Below are 16449 nucleotides of genomic sequence, written 5' to 3'. Positions count from 1 at the left end.
ACTACATGAATGCATAAAGCAGCTAAGGCAGGAACTAGAGCTGCAGAGACCTGACAGCATGGAGTAGACACCTGCTTCCGACGGCAGAAACAACGCACCACACAGCTTGGGAGGATTGCCTGCATTTCTCATTCTATGAGAAGAGAGTTGGGGAGAGCCAAGGCAGCCCAGAAACACAGGTCACAGAGACCAGAGATGGGAGGACTCTCCCGTCAGGGAAGAGCTTAGGAAAGTATATTTTGGTGGATGTCTCAGTGTGTATAGGCAGCTATAGCAAGTTATAACAAGATGCCACCTTATCAGAGGATGGTGACCAAATCAACAAGTAGTTATTTCTTCAGCTCTGGAGGCTTGGAAGGCCAAGTACAAGGTGCACACAGATCCCATGCACACAGAGGGCCCCACTCTGTGATTCACAGACCAGGCTTCCTTGGGTTCGAACTAAGAAAGAAAACTTGCTCATGTCTCTTTTTATAAAGCATCGATGTTATCATAAGGGCTCTAACCCAATCACAGCCCAAAAATCCTGTCTCCAAATCCCACCACATTAGAGTTTCAACGTGTGTATTTGGGGTGGCGGGAGACATGCATGAAACCACGACACTTAAGTTTCTTGAAAAAAAATAACCATGGACTAGCAAGATGGCTCAGCAAGTGAAGACTCCTGCTAACAAGCCTGGGGATCTGAGTCCAGTCCTTAGGATCCACAAGCAGCCTCAGACCTTCACACACAGTACAAGCAAATCAGCAGGTAACATGCTGGCAGACAATTATTAGAACTTAGTTTCTCCTTAAAGCTTTTTAAATTGTGTTTTAATGGCTGTATGTACCTGTATGTGGCTGTGGCTGTGTGGCTGTCTGTCTTTCTGTGTCTATGTGTGTCTATCTGTCTATGTGTGAGTGGCTCTGTGTGCGTGTGTGTGTGTGTGTGTGTGTGTGTGTGTGTGTGTGTGTGTGTATCTGAGTGTGTCTGTGTCTGTGTCTGTGCCTGTGTGTGTGTGTGTCTGTGTGTCTGTATGTGAATGCATATTACCACAGTGTGCATGTAAAGGTCAGGGGAAAACTTGTAGGTTTTCTCTTTGCATGTGGATCCTGGGCATCGAACTCAAGCTGTCAGGCTTGGCAGCAGGTTCCTTTACCATACGAGCCGTCTCTGCAGCCCCCAGAGCTTCTTTTCTATCTTTCATAGTCAAAGTAAGCCCAGAAATAACCCTTTGGTGATTGGTTTTCCTTGAGTAAATACTGAAGTTGTGTTCCCTTGAATTAGAAGGAGCTACTGAAGACAGGGGAACAGGAGAGGGCTGCCACTCGGAGGCTCAGCGTGTTCTGGGAGCAGCAGAGTGCAGTACTTTGGGGCAAGGGCTCGGAAGCCAGGCCCGCCTCCCATTGCTGTGAGACCTGGACACAGCTGGAGCTAACGCAGCCTCCTCTGCACAATCAGCGCCTGTCAGAGAGCATGTTCCTACAAGGCCGCCCGCCACATAGCAAGCACCCCAAAACGTGTTGTTAATGCTGACACCATCTTTCAGGACATAGCTTGACCCAGGGCTGGCAAGATAGCTAAGTGGATAGAAGTGCTTCTTGCTCTTTCAGGACATGGGTTCGGTTCCTACCACCCATATCAGGAAGTCTGCAATCACCTATACCTCCAGCTCCAGGGCATCCGATGCCTCTTCTGGCCCCCAAGGGTACCTGCACATGCATGGTATACACGTATACACATGGCCTACATGCACACAGACACAGACATACACACATAAATAAATAAATAAATAAATAAATAAATAAACAAACAAACAAAGCTTTTGTTAATAGAGCCAGAGAGATGTCTCTGTGGATAAGAGTGTGTACTGGTATTTCAGGAGCTTGAATTTGGTTCCCAGCACCCACATCTGGCGATCGGTAGCCATGGTCATTCCAGATCTGTCTTAGTTGGGGTTTCTGTTGCTGTGATAAAACACCATGGTCAAAAGCAACTTGGGAAGGAATTTATTTTTCGGCTTATGGTGCCACATCACACTTTATCACTGAGGGAAGTCGGGACAGGAATTTAGAGTAGGAGCCTTAGAGCAGGGTCTGCTGCAGAGGCCGTGGGGGAATGCTGCCCACTGGCTTGCTTTCCATGGCCTGCTCAGCCAGCTTTCTTATACCATCCAGGACCACCTACCCAGGGGTGGTACTCCCTACCTTAAGTTAGGGGCTTCCACACCAGTCATCAGTCAAGCAAATATCCTACAGACTTGCCTGTAGGCCAATTTTATGGAAGCATTTTCTCAATTAAGAATCCTTATTCCCAAATGACCCTCACTTGTGTCAAGTTGAGGGATCCAACTCCATCTTCGGCTTCCACTGCACCCACATACATGTGGCACACACACACACACACATACACACACACACACACAATATATATATATACATATATATATATATACACATAAATAGAAATAAAATATTTTTAAATAAAAAAATAAATATTGAGCCTGGCGGTGGTGGAACAAACCTTTAATCCCAGCACTCGGGAGGCAAAAATAGGTAGATCTCTCTGTGAGTTCAAGGACAGCCTGGTCTACAGAGTGAGTTCCAGGACATCCAGGGTTACACAAAGAAACTCAGTCTCAAAAACCAAAACAAAAAAAATTAAAATTAAAAAAAAAAAGTTGCCACCATCTTCAGTACAGAAGTTTGAAAATGTGCATCAAAACCTCTGACATGGGTACGGTAAGAAACTTCCACAGTAAAGGCACCTGTTACTGAAGCCTGGTGACCTGAGTTCAATCCTAGGACCCTCATGAATCCCCTGAAGTTAGCCTTTGATCTCCACATACATGGCACAGCATTCATGAACACACACACACACACACACACACACACACACACACACACACACACACACGAGAGGGGGGAAAGGAAGAGGGAAAAGAAGAAGAGGAGGAGGAGGAAGAGGAAGAAGAAGAAGAAGGAGAAGGAGAAGGAGAAGAAGGAGAAAAAGGAGAAGAAGGAGAAGGAGAGAAGCATTGGCCTGGCAATTTTAGACATCTAGCAGTTTGCTGATGGGGAGGAGTGTTAAGGATTTACCTTCGGAGAAACTCCTTGCAGTATTAAGTGACCATCAGCAGGGGGCGCTAAGCAGATGGCTATAGAGGACAGGCATGGTTTACGTAAGACACTGAATCGCTGAAGACCTTGCTCAAGGCGAACCTTACATTATACAAGATTAAATTTCCAGCAGGGGAGAAAGTGCAAAGCGGGAGTCACATTATTTCAAACGTAACCCATAAAACAAGCTTTAATTAATAATTTATATCCTACTATTTCAAACTGTGTAATTCAAATTTGCATTGAATGTATATTTATTATGGAGGCACACAAAAATGTATGCTATGGAAGAATAAGCAATGGCTGACAGAGACAGCCACAACAAATCAATTTCTAAAAGTGTGACCCTATTCTCATCAGATGGACTTAAAACACTGGAAAAAATACACATCAGAATTTAAAGTGTTCTATAGGGATTATTAATAACTTTTTGTTATTCCTGGTTCTTTTCCAGAGTTCCAAATGCTTCACGGGGAACATGTATTATTGTTTTACTAAGACAGAATGAAAAGAACTTTTACAGAACTGGTGTAAGACTGCTGTCAACCTAGCTTTGACAAAAACATATGCAAACACATAGTTATATAAACGAGCATTCCGCCTGTGGTGATATAAAAGACATATAACAATGTAGGAGTGGTATCTGCTGCCTGGCAGAATTGTGTGCTTAGCTTTCTCTGACACTTGGTCCCAGAAGGTTCTAGAAGGGGAATGCCCACATGGCATGGTTAGCTTGAGCTAACACAAGCAGATTACATCTCCCAGAATGCAACACAGAACACAGTAGAAGACAGACTATACTGAGTCTTTGACGTGACATGCCTCTGTGTGTGTGTGAGGGGGTGGGGGAGTGCTGACAATTTAAACAACAGGGACAAAGAGCTTTCTTGTGTAGAGCTCTTGGGATAATGTCTGTCACAGAAAAAAAAAATTCAATATGTTAGATATTTTCATGACAGGGAAAAACAGGTGTTGTAACTCACCCACAGTTACACATCAATTGCTAGGCCAAGGTTTGCCAGGTTTCCTTGAAGCCTTTGTTTCTGTGAGGTGTTTTGGTTTGGTTTGGTTTGGTTTGGTTTGGTTTGGTTTGGTTTGGTTTGGTTTGGTTTGGTTTATATCAGATTTGGAATGTTCAGTCGTGCTTTTATTTCAAGCTTATTTTCTGTCCCACCATCTTTTCTCTCCTCTTCTTCAAGGACTTCCATTATACAATATTAGGGTGCTCATGTGGGTGTTGACCTCACTTCCTTTTGTAAGTCTTTTGTCTTTCTTTGGGCTCTCCCTGGTGTCTGAGTCTTGAAGTTCACCCTTGTGTTTCTCAGTGTTCTAACCTGCTCTTTGTCTGTCTACTGTATTTTCTATATTTCATTTCACCTTTTTCACATCTCCCAGCATGCCCGCCCTTCTCTCTGCCTCCTTGAGCTCATGAAGTATATTTCTCACAACTGACTCAATGTCTTTGACTACTACACTCTCATCTGTGACAGTCCTGGGTCTGCTTCTATGGACTGAGTTTTCTCCTTTGTAGCCTGTTATTTTCTCCTTCCTTGCGTTGATGTTGCCAAGCACTGTGAATTTTCCATCACTGAGCATTAAGTCTTTTATATTCCTTCCATTGTTTTCTGACTTTGTTTTAACATGCAGTTACTTGGAAGAATTTGAGATGTAGAAGCTTGTTTTAAAGATTATGGGGCCATGTCCAGAACACACTTTAATCTAGAGCTAATTTGGCCACTGTAGAGGCACGATCACTTTCAGGATTCTGCTTAGCATCCCTTCTGTTCACAGGATACTCATTAGTTAGTTTTGTGTTGCTACAATGCAATGCGTGACATAAACAGCTTGAGTGGGGAGGACGTGTCTTGCTCATGGTTTCAGGATTAACCCATCATGGTCAGGAAGATGTGTCAGGGAAAAAAAGCCCAGATGGGGGTTACAGGAAGCAGATAAAAGAAACACAGGAGGCTCTCTGCTCCTCCCTGTTCCAGAGACAGCTGCATCTTCTCATGCAGTGCCAGCCTCATCCCTTAGACACCATGGTGAAGGTCGGGGTAAACGGATTTGGCCGTATTGGGAACCTGGTTACCAGGTCTACCTGCTTATCTGGAAAAGTGGAGATTATTGTCATCAATTACCCCTTCATTGACGTCAATTACATGGTCTACATGTTCTAGAATGACTCTACTCATGGCAACTTCAACAGCACAGTCAAGGCTGAAAACAGGAAGCTTGTCATCAATGGGAAGCCCATCACCATCTTCCGGGAGCAAGATCCCACTGACATCAAATAGGATAATGCTGATGGTGCTGAGTGTGTTGTGGAGTCTACTGGTGTCTTCACCACCATGGAAAAGGCTGGTGCCAACTTGAAGGGTGGAGCCAAAAGGGTCATCATCTCCACCCCTTCTGCCGATGCCCCCATGTTTGTGATGGGCGTGAACCATGAGAAATATAACAGTTCACTCATAATTGTCAGCAATGCTTCCTGCATCACCAACTGCTTAGCCCCACCCCCACCCCACCCCACCCCCGCCACCGCCAAGGTCACCCATGACAACTTTGGCATCGTGGAAGGACTCATGACCACAGTCCATGCCATCACTGCTACCCAGAAGACTGCAGATGGCCCCTGTGGAAAGTTGTGCCGTGATGGCCATGGGGCTGCTCAGAGCATCATCCCTGCATCCACTGGTGCTGCCAAGGCTATGGGCAAGGTCATCCCAGAGCAGAATGAGAAGCTCACTGGCACACCCTTCTGTGTTCCTACCCCCAACATGTATGTCATGGATCTGACATGGCAACTGGAAAAACCTGCAAAGTGTGATGACATCAAGAAGGTGTGCCACTAAATGGCATCCTGGGCTACACTGAGGACCAGGTTGTCTCTTGCAACTTTAACAGTGACTCCTACTCCTCCACCTTGGATGCTGGGGCCGGCATTGCTCTCGATGACAACTTTGTAAAACTCCTTTCCTGGTGTGATAATGAGAACGGCTACAGCAACAGGGTGGTGGACCTCATGGCCTACATGGCCTCCAACGAGTAAGAAGCCCTGGACCACTGACCCCAGCAAGGACACGAGAGCAAGAGAGAGGCTTCTGAGCAGTCCCTGTCCCAACTCAGCCCTGACACTGAGCATCTCCCTCACAGTCTCCATCCCAGACCCCCACAATAACAGGAGGGGCCCAGGGAAACCTACTTTCTTGAAAAGCATCAATAGAGTTCACTGAAACCCCCCCCCAAAAAAAAAAAACACAGGACAGAGGCATAAAAAGATATAGCTCCAAGAATGAGCCTCCAATGACCTGCTTATTCTACTGGATTCCATCTCCTACCTGTTAACACCTCCCACAAAAGGTGAATTTGGAATCACTGAGGTACTAAGCCGTTCATTAGGTCAGCGATGTCATGACTCGTCACAAGAACCACTCTCGTGGAGGTAGGTGCCCTGACGTGTGCTCTGTGAAACTCCTAGCCATTCCTCAACACAATCAAGTTAACCACCACAGCGATCTTTTCTTTCTGGCTGCCGAGAACACTATGCTGACCCTTTGTAACTCCGCCTAGTCCTCCTCAGTGGCCCTTTCCATCCCCTGATTGTTTCCACATATGCAATGCTCACCAACACAGCTTAAGACGGCCCTCTGAAGATCCACAATGTCCCTCCTGGTCTGCGACTCCCTCACTGCAGCTTCGCCTGGGTTCTCAACTCAAGAATGCTTCAGCTGCATTCGTGCTTTGCCTCTCCACGTCAAGGCCTGTGATGCTCGTGTGATTTTTCTGCACTATGTTTCTTCTTTGTGGAATATCTGTATTGCACATAGGCATTGCACACAATGTGCAAGCCTGCTGTCCCACACCTGTCAGCGGGTTGTCTACAGTGAGGGGATAAACCTGGCCCTTGTTCCTCTCAGGAACAGAAACTAGAGACTCTGGAGCAAGGACGTGAACCCAGGTAGTCTGGCTCTGCAGCCCTCCTATGTTCCCTTACACTCTAACCCCATAGACATCCTTCAGATCCTTCTGTTAGGTCAGCGACAGTCCCTGTGGTGAGGCCTTTGCTCTCCACCCTTAGCCTTCATCTTCACTCCCTGTCTTCCCTGTCACTCTCCCTATGTTATGGTTTGAGGACCCCTCAAAGGTCCATCATGAATGCTCCACAGGAGGTCACTGTTGGGAAGTGATAGGTCCTCCGAGATGGGACCTAATAGAAGGTCCTTAGGTCATTGAAGGCACCCCCACAGAAGGTAACTCTCCTCAATATTTTTCTTTTTAATCACTTATTTATTTTTATTTTTGTACGCATTGGTATTTTGCACACATGCATGTCTGTATGACGGTGTTGGACCCCTTGGAAGTGGAGTTACAGACAGTTGTAAGCTGCCATGTGGGTGCTGGGAATTGAACCCTGGTCCTCTGGAAGAGCAGCCAGTACTCTCAACTGCTGATCTATCACTCCAGACCCAATATTTCTTTCAAGAGGGCTGTCATAGGAGGCCAAGTATGGCCCTACACACTTTCCTTTGCCTCCTGGTATAAGATAGGACTGCTCGCTCATGTGTGAGCTCACATACGGCATGCCTCCATCTGTTGCCGTCACCAAGACCAAATCAAGAGGACTATCTTGATTCTAAACATCCAAAGCCATAAGATAAACAAACCCCATAGGAAGCCCATTCCAAGTGCTCTATTTTGGTGATGCACAGACCTGTCCATACGTGATCTGAGAACTAGGAGTTCTGAAGGCAATGAATTTGATATGCTCACTTAGCTTTTGACCTTAAAAACCACGAATCTGTTCCCGTAGCCACAGAGCCCTGAATGGTGTTTAGACAGGCTCTTGGACTAGTGATATATTCTAAATATAATTGTTACGTGCATTCCTGTCCTCCAGCCCTCCATGAGTTAGGTGGACACGAGTCAGGACATGTATGCCAGCCACAGAGTCTGCAAAGAAAGCAAAACAGAGCTCATTCCTCCAGAATAGATTAAGTTGGAGCCAGACATAGTCTTGATCAGGTCAAGACATAGTCTTGGAAGCTCAGGTCAGAAGGATGCTATGACCCAAGAGACCACAATAAGATCCCCGCAGAACATCAAGGTCCAGGGCTCCAGCAATGCACTGTCCAATATGACAGCTACTCAGTGTGTGGCCCTGGAGTACCTAGAAGCTGGTTATTCTAAAATGGGCTGTAACTGTCGGCATAAAACATACACCAGTGTTCTCAAATATTTAGTATTTTAAAATAATAGTTCTCATACTGGCGAACATTCAGTAATAGTTTAGACATACTTGATTAAATAAAACATTATTAAAATTAAGGATTTTAAGATTGGGAACATGGCTCAGTTGATAGAATGCTTGCCTAACACTAGTGCTGGAGCTCCAACACTGCAAGCATAAACGTGGTGTCGAGTTGCACATGGTAATCCCAGAAATCAAGAAGTAAGGCTGGTGGTAGAAAGGTGATGACGACACAGGAAATGACAAACAGATGTGATGTAGTCAATCTTGTTTATTTTCAATTGTACTTATCATAAGATTTATGTGTAGGTCACTGGTCTTGGGGTTTTGTTGTTGCTGCCATTTTTATGAGCCAGCTGGTTGGTCGGTTTGGGTTTGGTTTATTGAGACAAGTTGTCACATAGTCCAGACTGGCCTTGAACTCCCGGTGTAGTTGAGGATGACCTTGAGTCACAACCCTCTTGCCTCTGCCTCCCCAGCGCTGGGATCACAGGTCTGTGTCACCATGCCTGGCTCCTCTTGGAAGTCTTTAAGTGAACATTACTGTTGACTGCAGTCACTGAGATGTGTGGTGATCACCAGAGCATATTCATTGGGCCCGAATATTATGTATATCTGTTGATTAATAGCTCCCTGCTCCCTTCTGCCTCAGTCCCTAGCAACCACCACTCTGCACTTCGGTTCCACAGATTTGACTATTTTAGGTGCGCCCATGAGCAGGATCAAGCTAGTTACTCTGCCACCCTCCCTGCTCCCCACTCCTATCCCCCAGGCAACTAAACATTAGTCACCCTCCATTTGCCTGAGGGAGAGAGTTGTCACCATAGAACCAGCAAAGATGAATGGAAGAAGCAAACCCTCTGTTTTTTAAGATCAAAAATCTAAAGAAAAACTCATAATCCAAGGAAAACCACTGTAAAGTTTGTGCTTCTGTGCTTTCAAGAAGGGGCGCTGGGACAGAACATGCAGATGGCCTGAGGACCAGGCCAGTGTCTAGCCAAGCCTACATCCCTCTGGAGCCCTTAGAAGTTCCCATATGGGGCTGGAGAGATGGCTCAGCGGTTAAGAGCACTGACTGCTCTTCCAGAGGTCCTGAGTTCAATTCCCAGCAACCACATGGTGACTCACAACTATCTGTAATGAGATCTGGTGTCCTCTTCTGCCCTGCAAGTGTACATGCAGGCAGAGCACTGTATACGTACATAGTAAATAAATATTAAAAAAAAAAAAAAAGAAGTTCCCATATGTTGGAAACTTATGGTCAAGCCTAGAGCCAAGTGACACAGATTGAATCCCTATCATTACCACCTATCAGTCATGTGACATTAAACCAATGACATGGACTATAGTAGCCTCAGTGTCTTCTATGAGATGGGGCTTCCAGGAGAGTTGACTTATGTATGAAATCTGAGCAATGACAGAGTTCTAGCAAATGTGAGGTGTTTGCTCCTATGCCTGAGTGGGCCTGGGGAGCATCAAGGCTGAGAGAACACAGGATGGGTCAGGACAGCAGTAGCTGCCATGTCCAGTATATACACACGAGCCGTCACTTCAGCTCTGTCTGATTTGCCTTCACCTTTCAAGTAGCCAGAACAGAGAACGCTCTCAATGGATGCCCTGCATTCCCAGGGGAAGGGGACCAGATGGTCCCTCTGCTCCAAGGTGGCGAAGAACCCTTTGGAATTATCCTTGCTCCCTGACACCAGCAATAGCCACCAATTGCTCATCTAAAGGCCTTAAAAATTGGCAAAGACACCAGGTGGTGGTGGTGGTGGTGCATGTCTTTAACCCCAGCACTCCGGAGGCAGAGGCAGGTGGATCGCTGTGAGTTCGAGGCCAGCCTGATCTACAAAGCTAGTCCAGGACAGCCAAGACTACACAGAGAAATCTTGTCTCGAAAAACCAAAATAATTATTACATTATTATTATTATTATTATTATTATTATTATTATTATAAATTGGCAAAGACAGCTGAACTTTATATTCAACTTTGTGTCTGTTTTTTTGCTGTCATTATTTTGAGACAGGGTTTCCTGTTATGCAAGCTGTCCTCAAACTCACTAAATAGGCCTTGAACTTCTGATGCCCCTGACTCTGACCCCCCAGGTGCTGAGATTTATAGACATGGCCCAGCAGTTCCCATCTGGGTTTCGATGCGTGCTTTTGTGTTTAGGATCTAAGGTCTTCAGGGTGGTTAATGGTAGGAGTCACTCGCCTAGATTGACGGATGCTTCAAGATCTAGTAAAATATTGATTGTTTCTGGGTGTGTGTGTGTGTGTGTGCGTGTGTGTGTGTGTGTGTGTGTGTGTGTGTGTGCGTGTGTGTGTGTGTGTGTGTGTGTGAAGGTGTTTCCAGGGAAGATTGGCATATGAGAAAGAGCTGCCTTCAAGTGAGCTGTCACCATCCAATCAGCTTTGAGATAGGAAGGGACAGAGTAGCAGCGTGAGTTTCTGCTGTCCCTACCTCATGCTTAGATTCGTTAGAGTTTTACTCTGAAGACTTACACTGATAGCCCTTGTTCAAGGAGTTCTCAGGACTGCCACATGTGACTGAGGGCTGCATCATCAGCCTCCCTCCTTCTGATTCTGAGGTGCGCCGTCGTCTTTTTTTTTTTTTTTTTTTTTAAGACAGGGTTTCTCTGTATAACAGAGCTCTGGCTGTCCTGGACTCACTTTGTAGACCAGGCTAGCCTCGATCTGCCTGCCTCTGCCTCCCAAGTGCTGGGATTAAAGGTTTGCGCCACCACGCCCGCCCGGCTGTGAGTAGCTTCTTAAAAGAAGGCAGGGTGCCAGCACTCAGCTCTGTGACTGTGTGAACAAATACCCCCACAGAGCAACCACCCTTGGAAGGCCCCTGTGTAGTAAACCCAGAACCCCCTTCCAAGCCAGCACACCTGCTCCCCCAGCTGCGGGCAGAACTGTTGAAGTCCTTGGGCTATCACCCCTTGCCTTAGACTATGACCTTATTTGGAGGCAGAAATAGAGATAATTATTACAAACCGGATCACTGGGAGTCTGCTCCAGAGTGACCACTGTCCTTATAAAAAAAAGGGGAAATTTTTAAAATAGATGCATTATGACGATGAAGGCAGAGATCAGAAATGCCAAAGATTCCCACAAATCACCAGGAGGCAAGAAAGGGTGTGAGACAGGTCCCTCACAGAGCCTCAGAAAAAGCCTGGGCCACAGACCTTCAGCCTGGCGACTAAAGAGGATAAGTCTCACAGCTGAGCATGGTGCGCATGCCTTTAATCCCAGCGCTCAGAGGCAGAGGCAGGCCTCTACAGAGTGAGCCCAGGACAGCCAGGGGTACACAGAGAAAACCTGCCTCAAAAAACAAGCAAATCAGAGAAAGAAAAAGTGTCCTCTTTCCTCCCTCCCCTCCCCTCCTCTCCCCTTCCCCTCCCCTCTTCTTCCCTTCTCTCCTTTCTTCTCTCCCCTCCTCCCTGTCTTCTTCCTCTTTCTCCCTCCTTTATTTCCTTCCTTCTGACCTTATTTCCTTGTTGTTTGTTTGTTTGTTTGTTTTGTTTTTTAAGATCCTCTCTATGTTAGCCCAAACTGGCCTCAAACCTCATGATCTTCCTGCCTCAGACTCCTGAATGTTGAGATTATTGATATATGTCGTCATGCTCAGCTCAAAACTGTCTCCGTTACGAGTTAATACACTGCCTTTGGCAGATTCCGAAGTCCCCACAGCCCCTAGCACCAGGCTGTAAGCGGAGGCTTCACAGCAGAGCACCAGCCACAGGGCCCTGAAGATGGGACTCAGTCCTCCTCAACACCAATTGGCTTCCGGTTCTGTTTCACCTGGGGAACCGGAACCCAGCCCAGGTCAAGAGGTCAAGTCGAGTGTGAAGAGGAATTTGCATTTCCTGTGCCCCTGAGGGCAAAAGATTTTCCTCCTCTCTGTTGGATCCAAAACAGTCAGAGACTGAACTAAACTTGTGAGTGGCTAAGGCCTGAGAAGGCCGGCTCACTTAGAGAGAGAGGAAGGGGCTGCTGAGCCTACCTATGGATTCAGACCCGGCGGCTCACCACCATCAAGAACATAAGGAGGGGGCGCCCCCACCTGGTCAAGATAGGATTAGGCCAACTCGGCTGATTTTCCCCCTTGGAGCAGAAACATGGTCCAACATTGGGTTTCTGCTTCCAGTTTTCACATCTGCATACTCTTATACATACTTTGAGAGTACTGCAGAGATTGGAAAGTAAATCTGAGTCCGGAGAGGGCCTGGAAGCACTGCCAAGCCACGCCCACCAGTTCAAAGAGAGACTGGTCCTAGCGATGGACCAAGATGGTCTCTCTCATCTCCCCAGGGATGTGAGCCAAACCTCCTGTGAGCAACTACAGCAATTATCGTGAGAGGAGAAACAGTATGGGGGGACTCTTGTTTCCTTCACTCTCGGTTTCTGGGTTCCTTTCCTAGGTACCTCTCTGGAGTCTAGGTTGGAAGATAAACAAGGATGTTGTGACAATAGATGGGAGCACTTCACAGTTTATGGAAAAGTTAAAACCATGTCTACATTAATAGAGAGAAAAGATACCTTGAAAAGGGATCTACCTGCTGGGCGTGGTGGCGCACGCCTTTAATCCCAGCACTCAGGAGGCAGAGGCAGGCAGATCACTCTGAGTTCAAGGCCAGCCTGGTCTACAAAGCGAGTGTAGGACAGCCAAGGCTACACAGAGAGACCCTGTCTTGAAAAACCAAAAGAAGAAGAGGAGGAAGAGGAGGGGGAGGAGGAGGAGGAAGAAAGAAAGAAAGAAAAGATATATCTACCTCCAGACTCATTTAGCTGATGCAAATGAGAAGGGAAATGAAACCCAAAGGTGGGCTGGACCCAAACACATAGAAAGCATGTGTTCCTGGTGGCACTGGAGTGTGCACATGTGTGTTTGTGGGCAGGGGAGCTTTACAAACTGGGATCTGGGGAGCGAAGCCAGTTGGCAGAGTGCTGGCCTAGCATGTAAGAGGGTACTACATTCAACCCCACCACTCTCGGGATGGGGGTAAAAGGATCAGAAGTCTAAAGTCATCTTTAGCCACATAGTGAGTTAGAGGCCATCCTTTTTATACGAGACACTTACCTCAAAAAGTATATAAGGCGCTGGAGAGATGGCTATGTGGTTAAGAGCAAGAACTGTTCTTCCAGAAGGCCAGAGTTCAATTCCCAGCACCCACATGATACTCACAATGATCTGTAACTACAGTTCCAGAGGGATCAGAGGCCTGCACATTCTATAATCACACACATATACCATACACAGACATACATATACCGTACACAGACACACATACATACACATAATTTAAAATAATAATATTTGTTTTGTTTTGTTTGAGACAGGATCTAACTGCCCTGGCTATCCTGGAACTCACTATGTAGACCAGGATGGTCTCAAATCCACAAAGATCCAACACCTACCTCTGCCTCTGCTTCCTTAGTGCTGGGATTAAAGATGTGTGCCACCATGACTGGTTGTAGTTTTTTATTTTTTTAAAAACAAACAGAGACAGTAAGATGACTCCGTGGGTAAAGGTGTTTGCTACCAAACCTAGGAGTCTAAGGTCAGTTCCTGGGACCACAGTGGAAGGAAAGAACTGACTCATGCAAGCTGTCCCCTAACCTTTGTATACACACACACACACACACACACACACACACACACACACCTCTATTTAGTTAGTTACTTAGCTAGCTAGCTAGCTAGCTAGTTAGATAGTCAACTAAACACAAGACATACAGACATATAACGTGCAAGCAGGAGTTTTGATCTATGGACATGACCTTCAGTCTGCAGAACCGGAGAGAACACAGCTGACCACATTAAGCCCTTTTTCCCATACAGACAAGCATAAAATGCACGGGAAATGACCAAGTGTTACAGCCAACTGGCAATGCAGCAGCCAAGGCTCAACTCTGTGACTACCCATTGATTTCACCCAGGCCTTGAAACTCCACAATGGCCCCCATACATCTCCTTATAGTCTCTGGCACAGTGTTTGAGGAAAGATGGAAAACAGAAAGGAAGGGCAAGAGTGAAAGGGGAGGGAGGGGAGGGGAAGGGAGAGGAGGAGAGGGGAAGGGACACAGGGGGAATGTGCCCCCTCAAAAGTTCTTATGTTGAAAACTTAATCCTCAAAATCATATATTAATGGTGTCTAGGAGTGAGGGCTTGGGGAAGTGACTAGGGTCAGGTAAGGATGGGGATGGGGATGGGTGGTGGTACCAGTAGCTTTATAAAATAAAATAAATTAAATTAATTAATTTAAAAAGGAGAAATTTGGGCTCTGTCTCACTATATCATGGATGTCTCAGCCAATGTCAGTGCCTCACTCTTGGACTCCCCAGACCCTAGGACCATGAGCTAAATAAACCTTCATTTTTTATAAAGTACCTTGTCTCAGGCACTTTGCATTAGCAACAGCAAATAGACAAAGATACACTTTCCCTAGGCATAGAGAAAGGGGACTCTTAGACTTTGAAGGGCAGTCTGTGCAGTGTGTCAGCCCCCAAGAGATGTTTCTTATGCAGCCACTGTGATCCAGAACCGTTCTAAGCAGTAGAAGCAGAAGAGTAAAGGAGGAAACTCCAGCTGGACTCACACATTCCAGAGGTGCTAGAGGTTACAGTGTAGCCTAGGAGGAAATTTCTAGACTTTCCAAAGGGAAAAAACTAAGGCTGGGCAAAGTGAGCGTGTGCCGGGCCAAAGGACTGGGGAAACAGCAGCACAGGGATTTGACTTGGGTCCGTCTGACCTCCGCAAAGAGCCACAGGGATGAGGGGTGGAATGCTGTCGTTCGCCCAATAAACCCCGAAGAGTCATCCCCATTTGGACATGATGGCTCACACCTGGAACCCCAGCACTAGGCCAACGAGAGAGACCATGAGTTCTAGGTCAACCTGGGTCTTGGAGCAAGTTCCAAAGGGTGATGGGATTCATCCTAAAGACCAAAATCCCAGCTCCTGGAGAGACCTTTGGGGTGGGGGGGGTGGGGGGCAGGACTTGGAGCCTTTATTTAGTGTCTCTCAGATCCCAAGTGTAAATCAGTGCAGCCTTGTAAGAACCCCCACCTAGGCTAACCACAAGTACACTGTGGTAGATGGTCCTACTAGCTTCCCCTCCGCACAACTAAATGAAAAGCAACTACCCCTTGGAGAGCTCCAGGGAACATCAGCCAATGTGTGTAAAGTTCTTAAAGGTTCCCAAAACACAGCTATCACCAGAGACTGTCCTTGCTTCCTCTACAGAAAGGGAAAGCAGAAGTGAGAGTGATGATTAGGTTATGCTGATTTTCAATTAAATAATTCGATGCATACACCCTCAGGCGGCTTTCCGTTTTCCTAAGCAAGAGATAAAATCTGAATGGGGACAGAAGTGTCCTGGGGAGGTGGATTTGACATCCTGAGTCCATTTGTGATCTCTGCTTGCCTGCTTAGGAAAGCACACCAGAGATTAACGTGAGTCGAATTTTGGGGTTAGCCTGACCTCTAGTGGTCAAACAAAAAAAACAGTGGGAGAAATTAATAGCTGCTCAAGAGTAAGTAAACGGATACTGTTTCTCTGGTGGGTGGTTTTTTGAGTTAACTAGGTATTGAGAATTGCTAACCCACAGTGGAGCTAAGCACCATGACCCGCTTATGTTTTGAGCGGTAGAGTTGAGGTTTCATGCCAAGCCTGCTTGATTTTAGAGGTCACTTGTTTAGAGGTCACAGCCTGCCTTCAGGAAACCATTATGTTATATTCAGAGAGGAGTCCAAGTTTATAAAAAGCCTCCACAAGTATGCTTGGAACAACAGAAACAGGTTATAACAGTTTTTTTTTCAAACCTGGAAACCGCTGTTTGAAGGGCCTGGTGTGGTGCATTTGGCCATGTAGCCAATGTGTGTTTGTCAGGCAGTCTGGAAGACCTTAAAGATGATTGAGTTCGTATGTGCATTTCCACCTTCTGTTTCCCATTATAGTGATCTTTTCACATGGACACTAGAAATGCCAGCTTGTTTTAGGATGGCTGGTCTTCCTATCTGCTATATAACTCAGCAAAGCCCAGGAGGCCGAGGCTTTATTCATTGTACCCTACAACAGAGCTTTGCTGATGGC

The 16449-nt window shown here is 46.3% G+C and overlaps 1 pseudogene across 1 annotated transcript; it reads left to right on the top strand.

Moving 5' to 3' along the window:
* Positions 1 to 5138: 5138 nt before the first annotated feature.
* Positions 5139 to 6148, top strand: LOC311588979 (glyceraldehyde-3-phosphate dehydrogenase-like; annotated as a pseudogene). The gene has a single exon. The product of its transcript is annotated as a glyceraldehyde-3-phosphate dehydrogenase-like (transcript).
* Positions 6149 to 16449: the final 10301 nt, after the last annotated feature.

The sequence above is a fragment of the Acomys minous genome (genome assembly GCF_964271855.1).
Source record: "Acomys minous genome assembly, chromosome: 2".
Classification (NCBI taxonomy): Eukaryota; Metazoa; Chordata; class Mammalia; order Rodentia; family Muridae; genus Acomys; species Acomys minous.
The sequence above is the reverse complement of the archived record's forward strand: the minus strand, read 5'-3'. Positions and strand labels throughout refer to the sequence as shown.